We start from the raw sequence: 22,019 nt of genomic DNA on the forward strand, positions 1-22,019 counted from the left end.
AGAGATGTGGCAACAAAGCCAGCGATGAGGTGTGATGTTGGGTTAGAGAGACAAGTGGAGATGATGCTAATGGACTGCAGAGGACCAACATGGAATGAGCTTAAGGTTGGGTGGATGTGTTAATATGGATGGATGGTGGTTGGGTGAGTGGAGCAACTGAAGTGGTAAAAGTTCCACGAAGGGAGAAGTCATTAAAGACGGGCACTTTGCAATGCAATTCGGATGCTGATCAACTGCATGGAGGTCACAGGCTACAGGTTGCGGCCAGAGGCCCCGTCTGCTCTGTCCTATTTTCAGAAATCAGCTCCGGGTTTCCCAAGACACTCCCACTTCTCACCAGTGGCTGCAAATTCAGGGATTCCTTTTATACCACTGTATAATTCTCTATAACTTCTCACTGAGGTTGGGAGAGCATAAATCCTATAATGAATGTTTTGTCATGTGAAAAAGGACACAGATTGAACCAGCTAAAAGATGAGGCACATGGTTGGAGCAGATGAAAGCTGTCATGTCCTCAGGTTGCAACATCTTTAGAGGACATGGATGTACAGGACCAACCAGGGAAGCTCACTTGGTGTTAGCGTCCTGAGTTTTACTGGAATTTTACTAAGCATTTGGTTGGTGTGGGATGAGTAGAGCAATAAACCATGCTTGGTTCCTGCTCTCTGGGTCCTTACCTTGAGTGAGGGAGACAGGTGTGTGTCCAGGAAAGAAGACAAGGGAAGGGGTTGTGGACAGAGACAGGGCATCATGTCAAGTACACAGTGTGGTGCTGGCACTAGGCAGTGTCATGTCTCCAGACCGGTTCTGTCTTCCTGATCGCTGTGTGAGAGGCTCCCTTCAGTAGTCCCTGACCAGCAAAGCCCTCTTGAGGGAAGTTCTGTCCTGGGTAATTCTGGGCAGGTTGGCACCCAACTCCGACTTCCTAAGCCTACCTAAGTGGGCCTTCCTAACCCCATCAGAAGACCTAGTTCCTTGCCACACCGGAAGTCCCGGTGCAGAGCTCCCCAGAAACTGTGATCCCGGGCCCTCAGCAGGCCCCAGTGCTGGGACTCTATTTCCCAATAGTCTGTCCACCCCCATTAGGGACCGTCTGAAACGTGTCTGCCTCGTCTGACAGCTCAGAGGAGACATGCCGTGAGTATTGGCTGTCTGCAGCCCTCCCGTCCTTCATCATGGTTTCTCCTTAGTTCAAGGGAGTTTTAATGGAATATCCAGAATGCATTTCCTTCCCCTGGCCTTTTTCCCGATTGACCATTGATTCAGTGATGTGATGCGTACATCAATCTATAGATGTGGTAACATGGGAGAGACCTGCAGACTCCTGGCACAGACGACAATTCCCTAATGTAAATATCATCCTAGAGTCTTGTGGTGCAGCAGCAGAGGTGGATATTGGATGAGCAGTACACTAAACCTATGTGTGCCATCTTCACCAGTTTCTTTGAATCTGTATTTTGAAATAAAACCAAAAAAATCCAACCAAGCATTTTTTTGTTGACTGAAAATTTTAAAGCCTGGACAGCATCTTTTAATTCTCATTTCATAAAACTTTGGGAAATACTGGTCTAATGTATAGCAGATTGGTGGATTCCTCGAGGTAGGGGTTGGGTTGGTGCTTTTGGAAAAGGCAATATCTCTGTCATTATTTTGGTGAAAGTTGAATTATCAATTAATTTTCCCCCAAATTATCAAAGCAGTCACATAAAATGAATGCTCTAATTATAAATACTAAAGGTGACAGGTTGATTTTGAAAACAACACAAAATTATGTTTCCTGATTTTGAACGTTTATACAGAGCTTGGCAGGTAGCAGTGGCTCATAAGCTCTCTCTTATTCATTCCCCCTTCTCCCTTTTGGTTCTACCACCTATTTTATTTTTTCAGCTTTGTAGTTCAGGTGCCATATGTTAGTTCAGGCACAAACTAAGAGCAAAGAATCTGAGTGATCATAGGAGAGAAACAGGGTGTGGGATTAGCTGAGGTGACAGGTGTCCTTGGGTGGCCTGCTGGACTCTCTTGTATCACTCCCATTGCATCTTTCTGGATCTCTAAACATTTTGTCGTTATAAAGCTGCTTCGACTTGTTTTCATCCTTCCTCTTAAATGATCCCAGACCCCCTTTCCTCCTTCCTGCTTCCCTCAGTAAAGGCCCGTCAGTTAAAGCCACAACTGTGTACGTTGCTGGGATCCTACTTGTCTTCTGATGCCCTGTAGCATCATTTTTTCCTCATATATAATTATTTTTGCCTAAACTGTGCTGGTGCTCTGTACACTCTGTGCTACGTGGTCTAGGCCAAGAGATGGATGGGCCTGGGCACAGCACGATCAGCATCTGTCCTCCCTACACACTCCCTCTCTTTTGCCTGAGTTTGTCACTGTTCCTGGGCCTCCACTTCCCCAGCCCTCACCCTTCCCCATGTGACTTGGCCTCGTCTGTGGAATGGCTTAGTTCTAGGGGACTCAGTGTCCTCAATTGGGCCAAGTCCAAAGGTTCTTCCACATCCCATCCTGGGGGTTGCCTAGAGTCACCCTAGAAGGGTGGCCTTTTAGAGGAAGGCCAGGGAGGAACACAGGGACTGCCTGGGGAGGTAGGTATAGTACATGTCCAAACACAACAGCCTCATGCCTTCCCTTCTGGTGGGAATGGAACTGCAGTGGGTCTCAGGCTCTGCACTGGTGGCCTCTGATGTGTTTTTGCCCTTCAGCTGTCTGCCTCTGAGACCAACCTCTGCCCAGGGAAGCAGCACATTAGTTAAATACCAACAACCTCCCCTCCCCGTTTATCAATCTGAGCTCATAGCACAGCTCTGGAATCCAGCAAGGCATCTCCCAGGACTCCAGACTCCAGGGAGAGGGTCTGTACAACCACACTGAGGTTTGGTGTGCCGTTTCTGCTGGCAGGCCCTGGGAGAGGACTGGTGAATTGCTGCCAGAATACTGCCCAAGCCCCTGTAGGGGGTCTCCCTGGGCCATCCTTGGCAGGAATTGGGACTAATGTGGCCCCAAAACAGACTACAGCTGCCCCACATCCCTCCTCCCCAGTATTGCAGAATGAGTGGGTGCTGCTGGCTCCCCAGTCTTGCAGTCCCCTCAGAGTTGTTCAACTATCACTAGTATCAATTTCGGAATATTTTCATCACCTCTGGAAGAAATCCTGTCTGTACCCATTAGCCGTTCCCCATTTCCCCCCAGTTCACCCAGCCCTAGGCTTCCACTCATCTGCATTCTGTCCCATAGATCTGCCTATTCTGGGCATCATAGAAGTGTTCCTATCCACTATGTGGCTTTTTGGTCTGGTTTCTCAGCATAATGTTATCAAGATTCATCCATGTGGTACATGCTCAGTACTTCCTTCCTTCTTATGGCTGAATAAGGTCACATTGAAGGGACAGGCCCCATTTGACTCACTCATCAGTTGGGGAACATTGGGTTATTTCCCTTTTTGAACTGCTACCAATAATGCTGCTATGAATATTTTCATACGGGCTTTTGTATAGACAGGACTTTTTATTTCCCTCAGGTCTGTACCTGAGAGTGGAGTTTGCTGGGTCATGTGGTAACTTGACATTGAACCTTTTGAGTAATTTCTGGACTTCTAAGCAGCTGCACCATTTACTTTCTCACCAGCAATGTAGAAGTGTTCTAATTTTTCATCCTCTCCTACACATTATTTTTGGACGTTCTGACTATAGTCATCCTAGTAAGCAGGAAGTGATATCTCATAGTTTTGATTTGCATTTCTTTGGTGACTAATTGCATTGATCATCCTTTCATCTGGTTATTGGCCATTTTTTATGTCAGTATAAACAATTTTTTTGTCCTTTTGTTAATTAGTTATACATATTCTGCACGACTCCTCCTGTTTCCTTTCTGATGATGGGGATCGAACCCGGGACCTTGCACAGGCTAAACACAATCTATCAGTGAGCTATAACTTCAGTCCCTCCACCTATTCTCAATGATATATTTCTTATATATTAGAGTTTTCTGTGATCTTTCCTTTTTGAAAATATCTCTGGAAATGTTGGAATCTTCCCCTCTGACTGCTGTGGTTCACAGTGAGCTGAGCATCTGTGGCTAATAAAAAAGTGCATAGGAAAATTTTAAAATTGATTAGGCAGAAGGTCTGTATGACACATCACCTTCCAAAGTGCACTGGGGTTTTATCACTGAGTTAGGATAGAGGAAGACGTTCATCCATTGTGGATGGCAAACTGGAAGGGTAGTGATACAGTGGGTGACAGTGCAGGTCCTGACAGTTTGGGGTGATGGACTGAAACATGATGTCTGCACCATCTCACCTCTGGTCACATTCCAGGAGTCCTCGGCAGGTCAAGCTGTTATCATGGGTTGCCTGTCCCATGGCCTCCTCCAAGGAGAGCCTGGCTTTGTTTAGTCCTTCCCCACCCCTCACACACCAGGAATATCAGAGAAGCTGGCATGATCCCGGCTCGGGATGGTCTTCGTGGGTGAGTTCTTGGTTTGGCAAGGGATGTGGAACCCAGTGTGGGTCATTGAAAGCTAGGAGTGTTTGCTGGAAGGTTCTGGGGGAAGTTTTATCCTTACCTTTGTAGGGGAGCTTAGGATGGCTGTCCTGGGTGCGCTGCTTCTCCATTCGCCCACAGAGGAGGTAGTGCCATGAGAAGCCCGATGGCCACCCACCTCTCACCACAGTCCTTGTATGGTTCCTTCCTACCTTTAACCCAGGGTGAGTTGGATTTTTTGTTTCTTGTGGCTAAAGTTATCCCACATGAGTTAAAAAAAAATTTGTAAGCTATTGTCCATTTAAATACCAATTTGTTACAAATAATTTAGTATCAAATGCCTTGCCAAATTATTATGTAAATTTCCATGAAGAATGCCATAAAAAGGTAAAAAGCAAACAAAAAACAAACAAACCAGAAGAAGCATTTGTAATACCAGAAGTGAAGCAGCAGTCTCCTCAGTATATAAGGGCTTCGTCAGTGACTAGGAAGAGAACCCACAGGCAGACAAGATGAGCAGTAAGAAAGCAAATGTGTGAAATGCTCAGCCTCAATCACAAAATAAAATCTCTTAAGACATTGCGTTGGTGAGGGTGGGTAGAAATAGGCAGCCTAAGGCCCTGGGTTCCAGGGTGCCAGAAGAGCACTCTGCCATGAGCCACGCCCCCAGCCCTCAGGCAGCTCATTTTGTTGATGAGGAAGTAAATTAGTTGAATGATTTGGGAGGCCAATATGACAATAAGAGTGCATGAGCCTGTTTTTTCCTGTATATTTGACTTCTGCAAAGGAGCCCTTGCAGGGATCTTCATCAGGGTGCTGATCCTAGAAGTAAAACATCAGAAAGCACTGTGTGTGTCCAGAGGTCACTGACTAGGTGAACTGCACCTCATCCATGTCACGGCTACTGTGCACCTTTACATGAGAAAGTGATTCCTGGATATGGATTGGTGCCAGGCCCACCCCCAGCCTCTGATAGTGCCCAGGCCAGAGAAAATGGGCCCAGAACCCTTGCTGACCTTTGCCCTTAGGCTGCTGGCACTGAAGCAGGTTGCACAGTGGTGGGGAAAAAAAGAGAGAGAGAAAATAAGCTGTGAACAGTAAAGGGTGGATTCCTATGCGATAAGGTGCAGACACTGTATGTTGTTTGCTGCTCTTTTCCCTAGAATATAATATGTGTTGTTCATGTGCAGACACTCCCTGGGAGGAGACAGGATTAGGGGTGGGAGGCTCAGGGGTGGGAGGAAGGCTTGAAATTTCCTTCATTATTATTCTCATCGGCAACATTATTTTGTGATACTAGGGATGGAGCCCAGGGCATCAAGCATGCTAGGCCAGTGATCTGCCACTGGGCTCCGCCTCGGCCCTAAAATTGAGTTTTTACCTACTTGACCTATTTAAACTTTTTACCCTTTACACTGAATCAGTGAGGTTTCTTTTCCACAAATTTTAAATAATACATTGGTAAATCTTATTCTTGGATTGTGTGTAACTCCCATTGCCCCTTTTGTTTCATTAGTCAAGTGTCAATTTATTTAATCTATCACTTGAGCATGAAGTCAATGTATTTAACTTTGGGCTGATATTTCTCTCTCAAGAAATTTCACAAATTATAGAGGGAGCATTTGGAACAGATATAATTCTCACCTGTATTCAAAAGATCAATTATATTTTTCTTAGTTATAAATATATGTAACCAAGTGTTTGTTGGGAACCCTCTTGATATTATAGTAGTCATTTCTTTTCTTTTTTGTTATTTTTTGTTCTTGTGTGTGTGTGTGTGCACATGTGCATGTGTATCTGAGGATTGAACCCAGGTCATTCTATCCCTGAGTCATATCCCCAGCCCTTTTTATTTTTTATTTTGTAACAGGGTTCTCTAAGATGCTGAGGCTGGCCTTGAACTTGGAATCCTCCTGCTTTAGCCTTCCAGTTGCTGGGTTTACATGCATGTGCCACTCAGCTTGGCTCCCTTCGATTTGAGAACCTCCCAGATGAAGTCCTGTAGTTGTCATTGTGTGTGAGGTTTAACTGGGGACAGTCCACTCTCATTGCTACCACGTTTTCACAGAGAAGGCCCTTGAGAGCTGAGGGCTGCTGTTCACCATGTTTGGCTTTGGTGACGAGATATCTCCTTCTTCTCCTCTGCCTTTGAGCCTCAGGAGCTCTTGCTTATCTCCAGCCAGAGAAGATGTCTGCGGAGGCCAGAGGCATCGAAGTTCATGATTCTGTGACACAGGACTCTTTGTTGCTCTGCCATCGGTGACTGTGCCTGATGCAGGACCACAGGTCACTGGAGGAAGACAGTGAGGACATTGCACCGCAGCTGTGCTCCTTGGGAGTGGGGTCGTCAAGTCAGGGCACTAACTACAGGGCCAGGTCCACTCCAGCTTCTTTATCTCAAGAGGAAAATGAATGTGAAATAAAGATGCCTCCCAGGCAGCGTAACTATGGAAAGGGACCTTCTTCAGTGTCTCGTGTCTTTTCTGGAACCTTGACCTGAAGCACCCCATTTTGCTTCCTTGTTTATGTGTGTATTTGATTAATGCAGCATCTGTAGCCATCGTCACTGTTGCTGTTTCAAGTCCAACAGCTTTGGTTAATGTCAAGATGCATCCTTACTGAGAGATCCAGCCCTGGAGGAGACAGTGTGGGGGTACTCTTTCATGTTTCTGTAGGACCACCAGCTATGTGGGGCTGCTTTTGCAGATCTGCATTTCTTATCTGTCCAAGAGAGAGACAGACAGACAGAACTGTTAGAATTAACTACTTTATAAAATCTGTCTTTGTGCCAAAATTGAAGCCAGAGATTTCCTAATATTTTAAAATAATGTGACTCCAGGTAAATAATTCTAACAGAGTATAATTCTTGGAATTTAAAGACTATTTTTTTTACCATGCTCTTCTTTAGATCTTAGTTTTTTTCAAGGTTGTTTTTGTTTTAATTCTCTGACCTTTTTTATTTGACTTGGATTAGAGTTTATCCTTGCTTTTTCCCAAAAGGAGAGAGTTGATGTATTACATCATATTTAAGTGCACAGGCCTCTACTGATACTGGGATTTGTTTTACAAATACAGTAAAAAAGTCATGTCTCAAAGTTGGCTTCTTTGAGTGGTCTCATACATCACAATCGTTCACTTCCAGGGCCAGGGATGTCGCTCGGTGGTAAAGCCTAGCATGAGCAAGGCCTTGGCTTCCATCATCAGCACCAAACAAGAGTACTTCACTTCCCCAGAGTGAGGACCACAAGTCAAAGAGCCCGGGTCACGCAGACCCAGATTATGTTTTGGAAAGTACCTCTTGTGCCGTCTGAGGCCCAGTTTCCTCGTTGGTACAGTGGGTGATGACTGACTCACAGTTGGCGAGGCTTGGAGAACAGCAGACGTACAGGTTTGGGATGGTGCTCGGGATAGTACAGGGCTCCTGTAAGCGTGGAGCTTGTTTTTCTGGATGTCAGAACCTGGGGGACTGCATCCTGTTTTCCTGGGACAGCTCTGTGGCGTGCCTGTTGTCCCAGCCTGATTCTGAACAGTGCCTGCTTTTGCTCTCAGAAGTCTCCCTGTTTGGGCAGCGATTATGTGCTCATCCCAGTCAGAGCCTAGTAGCTTTAATCCCCACTGAAGCTGCAAAGGAATCAGGCTTTTTGTCATGAGTCAGGCTTTACCTTGTCAGCTGCTCTCCAACGTGGGCATTGGTTACCAAGCACCGTGGGAGGAATCCGAGGCAGGTGTGGGTGTGCACAGACGTGTGCCCGGGAGCTGCTGCTGTGGAAGGGAAGTTCTTCTGTGAGGAGGAAAGCGAGCCTTTGGTTATTTTCTGTGTTTCAGGGACCATTTGTAACCCTGGACCCCGGAAGTCGATGTCTAAGCTGCTGTACATCCGCTTAGCGCTCTTTGACAGGACTGTTGTGAATGGCATTGTGGCAACTTCATTGTCAGGTGAGGTCTTCCGTCTTCTCTTTTAGTTTCTCATCACAAATGCATTTAAGATATAGGTGAGCAAGACTTTCTTAGGAACAGGACAGGTGCCCACTGTCAGGAGGGCTTCCTAACAGAGGTAGAATTAGATTGAGTGATTCATAAAGACTTTGAGACACTGGTTTGTAAATGAGAAATAATTCCTCTTTCATTGTGCATTTGTTAATATTTTATTTCCTATTGGTTCTCATTTTTCTGCATCCCTCTCTTCTAAGAAAGAAGAATAGAGATGAACAAAGCAAAGTCAATTCAAATTTTCCTAAGATGAACATATTAAATATACAGCAGACTAAATTTAAATGGCACTGCTAAACCTAAATTAAATGAATTTTTAGGAAGATTTGGGTCAGGAAGTGAGAAACAAGAGCTGTTGTGCCCAGCGCTCAAGACCCCACAAAGACCACCAGAGACCACGATCAAAGCAAGCAACAAAGAGTCATTTATTAGCAAGCTCGAGCCTGGTCCTCCGCGCACTCGGTAACCGGTGACGCTAAGAGGCCCTGAGCCTTGTTCAGCAGGCTTTTTATAATGAAAGGCAAACAGTTTTACAGTGTTCTTTTTGATTGGCTAACATAAAATTGTATACAAAGCATGTCATTTTAAGTTGTGGGTCACCCTGACCTCCGAGAGGAGGGTTATCATTATCTTTAAGTTCGCTTTTGGGTCAGCCACCTGGCCTTTACAGATAAGATAAGAGACGAAAATTCTTTGCAGCTTTTATGAGGGGTTGAGGGCAGTTTGGGAAGAGCCTCGCATTTGTCTTTACACAGGTGCGGGCTCTTTCTATCTTTACAGAGCTATCTGTAGTACAGAAACAAAAAGACAAAGAAATATCTTCTAGAGGAGAAACTGGATGAGATTTTCCATTGGAGCCTGGCAGTAGGGTTTCTGATCAGTCCTCCTCAGATTGACAAATTTCCATTTATTTTGAAAGGAGGCATTTGATCCTTTCACTTTGTTTCACAGTAAACATATAACTCTGTAAATTAAACTTGCTTCTGGTTTTGGTTAACCTTCTTGCAAAGTCAGCATAACTTTTCCCTGCACCCTTTCCTTTTGACATATTTTTGTTCTTATCTTCTCCTGAGTGTCTCCCTCATCCTGTATTCTACAGAACTACTTCCCTAGTAAGCAAGACAGTCTGGCCTGCCTGGAAGCCACCAAGGGGATTGGGGAACATGATTTCGTTATTTTAAAAATTCATTTTAAGATGGTGGATGTGGGTGGTTAGTGGTCTCAGTGTTTCTAAGTGTTTCTAGTGCTTTGATGAGATCACATTAATCACGTTCATGGTGTCCTCCAGCAAATATAATCAGGTCTTCGTGGAGGACAACCAGGAGAATTGATGACCATCTTTAAGTTCATCATCAGCAACAATCACTTCTTCAATGTCTCTGTAATTCTCTTCCTCAAGAAGATGGACCTCCTGATGGAGAAAGTGATATCCATTAGCATCAAGAAGCACTTCCTGGATTTCAAGGGCAAACTTCACCAACTGGAGGACATCCAGTGCTACCTGGTCCAGTGTTTTGACCGAAAGATGAAACCACAGCAAGTCACTGTTCCACCACTTCACCATTGCCATAGACTCTGAGAACATTCACTTTATGTTCTATGCCATGAAGGACATGATCCTGCAGGAGAACCTAAAGACATCATGCTGTAGTGACAGAGGAAGCCCCCTCACACCTTTCAGAGGTAGCTTGTGTGGCCATTGGCGCTTGGGCCTGTGTGGTCCTGCTGGGCTTCTCAGACCCGTGCCATTAAATACCTGACTCAAGGACACTGGACTCCAGCACTGCCATGAGCTCTAGGCAAGAAGACATAGGAACTCAATGATAACTACCGATTCTGGGGACTGGTGAGACTACTGAAAATCCCAACTCTCACTTTGAAGTGAATCTGTAACACCTAAATAACACAGCCTTCATTTCACGGAAACTGTATTCCTTTCCTGAAGAATTATAATTGGAGAAAGTGGTAACTGTTTTAAAAGCTAAACAGAAATCATTTACAACTTTTCTGTACACATTGCTGTCATTTTTATCTCCAAAAACTTATGCTTTTGTACTTTTTAATTTTAATTTCACCATTACCTTAACTATTGCCTTTTAAAATGAGAAGCAGGAGGTACTGTTGCCTCCTCTATTATTGCAAAAATATAAAAATAAACTTCCCCAAAATAAGACATATTCCTCATATTTATGCTATTTACACAAAATAGGACATGTCAGGTTTTTTTTTGGGGGGGGGGGGTTTGCTGGGGATCGAACCCAGGGCCTTGTGCTTGCAAGGCAAGCACTCTACCAGCTGAGCTATCCCCCCAGCCCCTGCACATGTCAGTTTTTAACTGAAATAATATTTTAACTTTTTCATTTGTAGAGAAATTGTTTCAAAGATTTTGAGTCACAGTGAAGTGGCAACTTCTTCCTAAGATGCTTCTTTCTATCTCTGTTAATGGCTGCAACCTGCTAGTTTCTACTTCTGTAATTATGCTTGCTTAGCAGCTAAGGCAGGAACCAGAGCTGCCTGAAAAAAGGGGGAGACATCAAGTTTACTTTCACGGGAAGGTCATAGAACCCACAGGTTTGTACCGTATAAAAGATAGTGAGAACAAAGGGCTCGTTATGGTTTAGATGTGGCATCCCCCAAAAGCTCATGTGTGAGACAAGGCAAGAAGGTTCAGAGGAGAAGTGATTGGGTTGTAGCCTTAACCTAATCACTGAATTGATCCCTGAGGGGATTAACTCAGTGGTAACTGGAGGCAGGTAGGGTTTGGCTGGAGTAAGTGGCTCAATGGGGGTGTGGCTATGGGGTATATTTTGTACCTGGAGAGTACCTCTCCCTCTCCCCTTCCCCTCCCCCCCCCCTTTCTCTCTCCTTCCTGATCATCATGTGAGCTGGTTCCTTCTGTCATATTCTTTGGCCATGATGGAGCTGGCTGTATATGGAATGAGACCTCTGAAACCATGAGCCCTTAAATAAAGTTTTCCTCCTCTACAATTGTTCTGGTTGGGTCTTTTAGTCTCAGCAGTGAATAAGCTGACTAAAATAGGGCTGTACTCAGCCTTCGGAAAAGAGTCTGCTCTGCCTGCCCTGGCACTGAATAATCCTTGTTCTTCTACATCTCCAGGTGCTGCTTGTCCCTTTCTAGTGCCATAATTTCCCATATTTTTTCTGCACTTTCCATAACATATTTTGGTGCATTGGGTGGGAAACCAACAACCAATCTGTCCCTTTGTGCCACTGCTGTAGGGGAACTGGAGAAAGCCAGGACTGCTGGCCTGGTGACTAACAGGCACCGACCTCCATACCACTTGCTGGATCCCTACTCTCACTTGAGCAGTGCTGGCCCCAGCTCTCATTAATTCCCAAAGGGACTCAGAAGAAGGAAAGCAGGTTTCAGGACAGGACACCAAACTGGTAAGTCCCTGGTGACATCTGCCCAAGTCAGGTCCTGTCCAATAGCAGAAGGTGAAAGTGATCACTTCCCAAAGACTGGAGTGTCACTCAGTACAGGGTTTGTTTACTCAGGAGGTCTGCTTGTCAGTTCTGGGGTGTGTGTATGTATGTGTGTGAGTGTGAGTGTGTGTGTGTGTCTGGAGTAAACGAGAGTCCATGCTTCACTGTCTCTGGACTACAGAGCCTGAATGAGCCCTAACTTGTTCCATGGTGACCTCATAAGACTTAAGGCAGTGACAACACCTAGGGGAATCTAAAGTCCGTCCCGGGCTGGGGATATAGCTCAGTTGGTAGAGTGCTTGCCTTGCATGCATAAGGCCCTGGGTTCAGCCCCAGCACGACCACCAAAAGTATGTCCCTCCCTATGGGGTTGGTCCAGATCAGAGGCTTATTCTGATCTGCCATTGATACTAAGAGGCACCTAAATCCCTGCAAAGAGAGTGGCCAGGTGGACAAAGGTATGCATTGTCCCTCATTGTGGGACACCTTCTCAGGGTGGGAACTTTCACATAATGTGCAGCTTAATTTCAAAACCCCAAGGGTTTTTCTAAAGAAAGAGGATGCCAACAGGGAAAAAGACACCAAAATTCCCCAGATAGCCCTCTGGGTCTTATGTTAAAATATTTTTTTAAAGTCCTGGAATAAAAGGAAAAAAAGAACACAGTAGATGATAAGATACTATTGTTTTATTTGGACTCACCAAACTATCTGTAAACCTTGAGTGTTTTCACTCAAACTTTAGACCTCTTCAAGGTCAATATTCTGTAACTTCTGCATCCAGGAATGATGCCACCAATTTAAAAAAAAAAAAAAAAACCTAAGCAAACTGCAGTGACTTGCACTCCTCCCCTGGCCCTGTATCCTTCACTATCCAAACTAAGAAGAAATTAGAGTAATGCCAAAAGGATATTCGGATTTTATTTTGGGAGAAAAAACAAGGAATAATTTAAAGGACAACAATACCAGATTAAAAGCAATTTCATTTAAAATTCAAAACCCGTCTTTTTTAAGCTCATAGTTTCTATGATAAATTCACATTTGGTCCTGCATGCCTAAATTAATATATTTTGTTCCAATTAGTCTTCCTTCTCCAGTTGGGGTTTTTAGTCCTCTGTTTTTTCTGCTTGTTAGGTCGGAATTTGGGCAACTGTAGGAGGGAGAGCACAGCAACTGAGACAAAGGGCAGCGCGCCAAACGGTGCTCAATCAAACGGACAAGAAAACTCCACTGACCCTTAACTCCACCTGTTGACCCTTAATTCCACGGACCCTTAACTCCTCTGACCCTTAACTCCACCTGTCACTCAGCAGGACCCCTGCCCATTCCGGCCAATAAAGACCATGGGCAGCTGGGGCCATGCATGATTTTCTTGGGTTCCCTACCTGACCTGTACCCCAGAGGGCTGGGAATTTCACCTGAGAGCCAAATTCCAATAAAGTTTGCTTCAGCCACTTTCTGTCCAATTTTATTTGGCCGCTAACTGTGCCCCCGAGCTTACACTGCTGTCTTTGTTCAGAGATCAGTTATTCAAGAGAAAGCTACAAAATCTTTGTTTCCTGATGTTTTTTATACATTTGTGTATATCTGTGTATTTTATCTTGTGTCTACATATATATTATTTACATGGAATAAAAATTGACTTAAGGTAAATACTCATAAACTTAATCAATGGATCCAAACGTTTTTAATCCACATAAGTATTTTTAAAAGGTCTTTCAATTTAAGTTGGTAAAACAGATAAAAATAAAAATGTCTTTAAAATTACTAACCCATATATTTTTCTAGCTGGTCAATCAATAAAATGTTAGTCTCTATAAAATGTTTAAAATGTAATATCCCCTGCTTCTAGGATTTTTCTTTAGCAGGAACAGATGGCTTGTACTGTTAACTACACTTGTCTGCTTATCTAGATTTTTATGGGTAACCTAAAGTTAACAATTAAAATTAAGTAAATTAGATCATACATAAATAGAATTAATTTTCATAAATGTGTTAAAGGAGATTTGGGGTACAACTGGCAGTTGGAAGCTCACTAAAAGTTGATAACATTATGTGGTGCACTTGTTTGTTTGGCATTTGCACAATCACAGAGGGCTGGGGACTCAAACCTGGGTCTCCAGCATGAGAGTCAGGCACTCTATGTGAGGAGCTATATGGCCAGCACTTGATAACATTATGATAATGGTAAGGGAGACAGGTCAGGCTCAAAGATATCCTGTGTTCCATTCCCCTGAGTACAACCTGAGGAAAAAAAGTTTAAGACACAGTTTTTTGTATATGCTAGATTGTCTCTTCTCTCTCCTGGGATAAAAATTTGTTTGTAGATTAAATACATAGATAAAATTCATAATGATTGTTTCAAAATATAAATTTTAGGAAGGGTCTAAAGCTAAAAAAGATCAAGGAAAGTTATAGGTATAAAAATATATTTCTAAAAAATATATTTCTGGCACAAAAATTAGAAGATAAAAAAAGAGATTCTTGATCAAAGGATGTGTTGTTTGTTAAAGTAATATTATTGTGGTAAGGTTCAAAATAAAAGAGAGGGGAAAAACTAAAGATGTAAACAAGTTATAAAACATATAAGTAAGTTACACAAAGTTTATGGGGGGTAAATCTGAAAGGGTTTATGTGTGATTAAATTGATTATAATTTGCACAGTTAAGGTTATTTAAGGTTTTTAGGGTCAAATATTAATGTACTAATATAAACCAAAATTTAATTCTCTATGTGTTAAAGTAACAAGAATTTCTTAAAACATTGCTCTGTGCTTATTTATCAAGATAATTTCTTGTGTCTGTTTGGTTTTATTATTTGGGGAAACTAATCTTAAAGGGCTTGATGTTTGTACAACTCTGATTAAACAAACTACTGTGATTTTAGATTATTACCCTAAACTACAGATTCTAATTTTTTTTGTAAAAGTTAGTTTTTTTCTTAAAAGTAATTGTGATGCTTTTATTGGCTTCCTTGTATATTAGATGTATTCATGTCCTCTAAAGATACAAGTCTTTAAAATATTGCTAAGCTGGTGGTCTCCAAACTAAAGTTTATGTACCAGTTGTCTCTTACAAACCTTTATAAAAATAACAAATTTAGTTGTAAATTTCTTATTTAATATTTTGAAATTAGATAAAAACAACCTGTCATGAGTTATAAAATTTTGTGTTACTCTTTACACTTGGATGGGAACTTAAATACATTTTTAAAAGGTAATAAGGAAAACATGGTTTATTTAAATGTTAACAAAATGGGATGTGAAAACATTTTGTCAGTTTCCCATAAAAGGGGTTAAAAAGATTGTTTGATTCACATTTCAGATGTAATATTGTATTGTGTTAACTAACATTCATATAGACTCATATAGAAAACACTACATAAAACTTTGTAAAATGATATTTTAAAACAAAGATCAGCTTCAAAAATAAAACATTTTACATAAGATTTACATTTTACATTTTACATAAGATTTATCAAGACACTTACCTCACGAAAGATGAAACTGCCTCTCACTTTACTCCATGTTAGGATGATTTCAAAGTAAGCTTATTTAAAGTTATGTTCAAAGGATAAATTTTTATTATAAAGGTTACTATAATCTCAAAATACCAAGGGATAGAAAACAAAACTAAAGGTTTGGGTAAATTATGAAAGACATACAACCTAAAATTTTTTTAAAGTAGAATTTATAAAGGGTCTCATGTAGTTGATAAATACATGGATCTTCGTGAAGACAAAATAGATACCAAAGATATATTAGTAGTATTATAAAAATTTTCTTTCTTAGTTCAAAGTTATTCTACAAACCAAAGGTTTTGGTTTTATTAATTTCATTTTATATTTTCCTTACAGAACTTTATAACTTTTTCCTGCTAGTGTTTTAAAAAGTATTCTATCTAACAGGACAATCCAATTTAATTTTAAAATAAGCCATTATCTATGGGACACTCCCACTTTCAGACTGATAAAACTGGCCCACTAAAGGTTTAACACCAAAAATATGGAAACTGAAGTCAAGAAAGTAAAAGGGCCAAGAATAAAAAGCTAATATTTGGCTCTTGCACTCGAAGGTTAACTTGAACCCAGGGAACTATGGGACTTCTCTAAGGGCTTAAAACTCTGGACCACATGACCTCCCAATCAGGGGATCAATGGGACCCTAGAAAACAGGAAGCCAATCAGTGCACATTTCCTACAAAGAGTAGAGTTATTAGAGAAAAAAATGTCCCTAATGCATCCAAGAGAAGCCACATGTGGTCAACAAGACCCTGACCTATCTGGGTAAATGACTCTAGAGAAGCTAAGAAGCATTTTCCATGTTCCCAAAAAATGACCCCCTGAGGAATCTCAGTTGACTCTTTTTTTAAATTGTTTGTTCTGTTTAATTATACATGTTTAATTATACAGCAGAATGCATTTGATTCTTTGTACACAAATGGAGTACAACTTTCATTTCTCTGGTGTACATGATATAGAGTTGCACAATTCATGTAATCATACATGTACATAGGACAATAATGTTTGTCTCATTCCACCATCTTTCTTTCCCCTGCACCCTCCCCTCCCCTCATTTCCCTCTACACAATCAAAGTTCTTGCATTCTTCCCTTACTCTCCCCTGCCCTCCCCTGCATTATGTATCAGCATCTGCTTATCAGAGAAAACATTTGACCTTTGGTTGTTTGGGATTGGCTTATCTCACTTAGCATGACAGTCTCCATCTCCATTAATTTACCTGCAAATGTCATAATTTTATTCTTTATGGCTGAGTAATATTCCATTATGTATATATAACACAGTTTCATCTATTGAAGGGCATCCAGTTTGGTTCCACAATCTAGCTATTGTGAATTAAGCTGATATACACATTGATGTGGTTGCATCACTGTAGTATGATATTTTAAGTCCTTTGGTATAGACCAAGGAGTGGAATAGCTGGGTCAAATAGTGGTTCCATTCCAAGTTTTCTGAGGAATCTCCACATTGTTTTCCAGGGTGGTTGCACTAATTTGCAATCCCACCAGCAATGTATGAGTGTACCATTTTCCCCACATCCTTGCCAACACCTATTGTTGCTTGTATTCTTTTTATAAAATTTTAAATTTTATTTGTTCTAATTAGTTTCATATGATGATAGTATGCATTATGCATTTTGATAGACCATATATAAATGAAGTGTAATCTCTCATTTTTCTGGTTATTGTAATAGCCATTCTAATTGGAGTGAGATGAAATCTTAGGATAGTTTTGATTTGCATTTTCTAATCACTAGACATGTTGAGCAATTTTTCATGTATTTATTGATCAAGTGTGTATCTTCTGTGAAGTGTCTGTTCAGTTCCTTAGCCCATTTATTGATTGGGGCATTTGTATTTTTGGTGTTAAGTTTTTTGAGTTCTTTATATATTCTGGAGATTAGTGCTCTACCTGATTGGGTGTGCTAAATACTTTCTCCCACTCTATAGGCTCTCTCTTAATATTATTGGTTGTTTCCTTTGCTGAGAAAAAGTTTTTTAGTTTGAATCCATCCTATTTATTGATTCTTGTTTTAATTTCTTGTGCTTTTGGAGTCTTGTTAAGAAAGTCAGGTCCTAAGCTGACATGATGAAGATTTGGACCTACTTTTTCTTCTACTAGGTACAGGATCTCTGGTCTAATTCCTAGGTCCTTGATCCACTTTGAATTGAGTTTTGTGCAGGGTGAGAGATAGGGGTTTAATTTCATTTTGCTGCATATGGATTTCCAGTTTTGTCAGCACCATTTTTTTGAAGAGGCTATCTTTTCTCCATTGTATGTTTTTGGCACCTTTGTCTAGTATGAGAAAACTAGACATTTATTTGGTATTTATGTGGGTTTAGCTTTGTGTCTTCTGACATCCTTTTTGATAGTTATCAGGCACTTCTAAGAATCCTTTTCTATAGTCTCTAGTTTTACTTACTTTTTGTGGGGCTGAAACAAGTGTACATCTTAAGTTTCATTAAAAGAACTATTATTGCTGGGAAAACTGGAAATTCAAATGGATGGAGTTAGAAAATATCATGTTAAGTGAAATAAGCCAATCCCAAAAAACCAAAGGCCAAATGTTTTCTCTGATAAGTAGATGATGATACATAATGGGGGGATGGGTAAGGGATGAATGAAGGAACACTGGATTGTATAGAGGTAAATGAGGGGAGGGGGCAGGAGGAAGTAAATATGGTGGAATGAGACAAACATCGTTACCCTACATATGTGTATGATTACACAAATGGTGTGACTCTACATTGTGTAAAACCAGAGAAATGAAAAGCTGTACTCCATTTGTGTACAATGAATTGAAATGCATTCTACTGTCATGTATAACTAGATAGAACAAAAAATTTTTAAAAAGTGCAAAGTCCATTGTTTTAAATTATTTTTCTTTGGCAGGAATAACTGGCTTAAAATGTTAACTAGACTTCTCTGATATCTTGAGGATGTAGTGCTGACTTCTAATACTGAAAGTCAAAACCCATTACTCCCACTTTAAGACTAGTGAAAGTACCTGTTATATGTGTAAAACCAAACTTAGAGACAAAAGTCAAGGAAGTAAAAGGGCTACGAAAAAAACAGCCAGTCAGTATTTTGCCCCTTGCCCTATTGGGTCAACCAAAACTCAGGGAACATTGGGATTTTGCTCAACCTCCTCATCAAGGGGATCATGAGGACCCCAGAGAACAGGAAACCACCCAGTGCACATTATGCATAAAAGAGGGTCATTGGAGAGGGAAATGTCCCTGATGCTCCCAAAGGAAGCCACATATGGTCATCAAGACCTTGACCATTTCTAGCAGACAGTATGACTGGAAGAGGAAAGATAAGGGAGCCAAGAGACTTCTCACAAGTTCCCAGTGACTCCTGACAAATCTCCAGATGATTCCTAACCCCATGCAGAATGAGATGTACAGGATTTGAGACTTTGCATGGTCAGGTTTCCATGTTTTGTGAGGAACCACCAAAGATGGAATCACAGAAGTAAAGGCCTCTGTGCAGATCCCCACTTCCAGTGAATCTCCCCTCACTTGGAAGTCCCAAATTCCACTCTGACATTTTTCTTCTGAGCATGGAAGGTCCCTTGTGGCTCGGCTTCAGAGGCTGAATGTTGGTTAAGTTTGACATCTCTCTGTGCCCTCCCCCCCCCCCCGCTTTTCTGATGGAGATGCTGTCCTCCGTTCCCTGAGGTGTAACATCCAATCCCTTCTCCATCAGCTACCTGGTGGTTTCTGCTGTCCACTTTGCAACACAAAGTTTTGCAGGGGGCTGAGGGAACTCATCACTGCACACAAGAGATTCTCTGTGAGCTTCTGGGGGACATTTCATACCACCTGACTTCCCACTGCCAGGAAATACCTTCTTTCAGCCCCTTGCCCTGAACTCTCCCCTGGCCTACGAGCTCCCAGCAGAAGTCAATAGCACCTAGTCACCCTGGCCTAGGACATTACTTGTGGGGAGTGGGCTCTGTACCCCTTCCCTTGCTGAGTTGCCCCTTTGGGACCCTGCCAGGACTATCCAGACCAGGTGCCAGAGTAACTCTGCCTTAAACCCTGCCTTGGCATGCCAGGTTCACAGGGCTTGGGGGCAACAACTCATGCTCCAGCTGGCTGGTTGCACTCTAGTCCCACATTCTTCAGATGCACCCAAGGACCGTGTAGGTAGTTGGAGTGGATCACCAACACAAAACAGGTTTCTGCTTGACATCAGCACTTGAGACTTTGAACAACAAAGTTAAATGTTTTTATTTTTTATTTTTTGGTACCAGGGATTGAACCCAGGGGTACTATACCACTGAACCACATACCCAGCCCTTTTTGTATTTTATTCAGAGACATGGTCTTGCTGAGTAACTTAGGACCTCCCTAAAATGCTGAGGCTGGCTTTGAACTCATGGTGCTCCAGCCTCAGGCTCCTGAGTCATTGGGATTACAAGTGTGTGCCACTGCACCCAGCCAAAGGCATAATCTTTGTTTAAAGAAAAATTTAGTTGTAGATGGACACAATACCTGTATTTTATTTACTTATGTTTATATGGTGTTGGGGATCCAACCCAGTGCCCCACATGTGCCAGGGAAGCACTCTACCACTGAACTGCACCCGTAGCCCCAAAGGTATAACCTTGAACACACTGTGTGTCTTCAGTGGATATGCAGACTGCCTGTCACAGGGTCCTTGAAAAATACAGGTTGTCAAAGTGACTTGTCACTGGTGGCAGCTGTGCCAGACAAAGGAGGGCTTTCTCCGATTCTTGTTCTGGAGATACATTACTCTGCCCTAAGATCTAAACTTGTGATTTGCATTAACAATACAATGGCAGGAATGAGTTGCTTAGCTTCATCCAGCAACAAGAGATTCATGAAATGAAGCCCTTCCCAAGGAAGTGAATTAAACATTTTAGCAAAACCCACCACAAAAAAAAAAAAAAAGAAAAAAAGAAAAAAAAGAATCAACAGTGACCATATCTTCTCTATATCTTCTCTAGGTAGTCTTCTTATGCTTTAAATGCAGTAACCCACTTGCTCCTCATAGAGATTCTTGAAGTAGAACATGAAGTCATCCCATTTTAAAGAAGAAAGAACAAAATCTGAAAATAAATAAAAGATTTTGACCAGGAACACGTGAGATGCAAATAGTAAATCTTTCAAAAAAGACCAAGGCATATTTGGCAGCTTGATGTAATTTCACCTCTCCCTTCTCTGCTCCAGTTTTGTCTCAATCAAACAGACATGTTGAGAATCCCTCTCCTGAAGTAAGCAACATTTTATAGTCAAAATCTGGGCAAAGCATCTCATATTCATACATGTGATCTCACTTAATATGGAGTTTTCCCTTTTTGGTCAAATTTCTGCAGAATCTATATATAGATGCACTGGAAAACATTTTTAAAATTTCTGAGTTAATAAATATGTCAGTCATCTTTCTATTGAATAAAATACCTTCAGTAATTGACCTAAACAGAGGACAGGTTGTCTGACCTGATGGCACACACGTATAAATTTGAGATACTGCAACTCAGGAGTCTGAGGCAGGAGGTACCCACGTTTTGAGGCCAACCTGGACAACTTAGAGAAAACTTTACACCAATAATAATAATAATAATAACTCAATCAATAAATGGGTTAAGGAACAGAACGTACACTTCACAGAAGAAGAAATACAATTGATGAACAAATATATGAAAAAAATGTTCAATATCTCTAGAAATTAGAGAAATGCAATCAAAACTATCCTAAGATTTCATCTCACTCCAGTCAGAATGGCCATTATCAAGAATACAAGCAACAATTAATGTTGGTGAGGATGTGGGGAAAAGGTCGACTCACACATTGCTGGTGGAACTGCAAATTGGTGCAACCATTGTGAAAAGGAGTATGGAGATTCCCCTGAAAACTTGGAATGGAATCACCATTTGACCCAGTTAACCCATTCCTCGGTTTATATCCAAAGCTTACTACAGTGACACAGTCATAACAATGTTTAAAGCAGCTCAGTTCACAATAACCAAACTGTGGAAACAACCTAGATGCCCCTCAACAGATGAATGAATAAAGAAAATGTGGTATATATACACAATGGACTATTACTCAACCTTAAAGAAGAATGAAATTATGGCATTTGCAGGTAAATGGATGGAGCTGAAGAATTTCATGCTAAGAGAAATAAGTCAATGTTTTCTCTGATGATAAGAGGGGGCTAGGGAAAAATAGAAGTACTTTGGTTTAGGTAGAGGGGAGTGAAGGGAGGGGAGGGGATATGGGGGTAGGAATGTAAGAGAATGAATCAGACATTATTACCCTATATGCATATATGATTACACAACTGGTGTGATTCTACATCATGTACAGCAAGAAGAATGAGAAGTTATACTCATTTATGTATGATGTGCCAAAATGCATTCTACTGTCGTGTATAACTAATTAGAACAAATTTCAAAGTTGTATCAGTGAACCTATTAGATCCCAGTTCTACCCTAGTTTTTGTTATTTCCCTTCTCTGTGTCTATAACAATGTTTCTCACTCAATAACAATAAAAATAAAAATAAAAAATAGCTGGGGATATTGCTCAGTGGTAAAGCATTCCAGG

General features: G+C 41.5%; 2 pseudogenes across 2 annotated transcripts in view; one reads left to right on the forward strand and one right to left on the reverse strand.

Annotated features, from left to right (window-relative positions):
- Positions 1–22,019, reverse strand: part of LOC306649989 (guanine nucleotide-binding protein subunit alpha-12-like) — a 350,618-nt pseudogene that overhangs the window by 163,744 nt on the left and 164,855 nt on the right. The gene's annotated exons all lie outside the window — the stretch shown is intronic.
- LOC306650162 (guanine nucleotide-binding protein subunit alpha-12-like) lies at positions 4,460–11,830 on the forward strand (annotated as a pseudogene). The gene is made up of 4 exons: positions 4,460–4,472; positions 8,313–8,423; positions 9,551–10,160; positions 11,718–11,830. The product of its transcript is annotated as a guanine nucleotide-binding protein subunit alpha-12-like (transcript).

Source organism: Sciurus vulgaris (genome assembly GCF_902686455.1).
Source record: "Sciurus vulgaris genome assembly, chromosome: 18".
Classification (NCBI taxonomy): domain Eukaryota; kingdom Metazoa; phylum Chordata; class Mammalia; order Rodentia; family Sciuridae; genus Sciurus; species Sciurus vulgaris.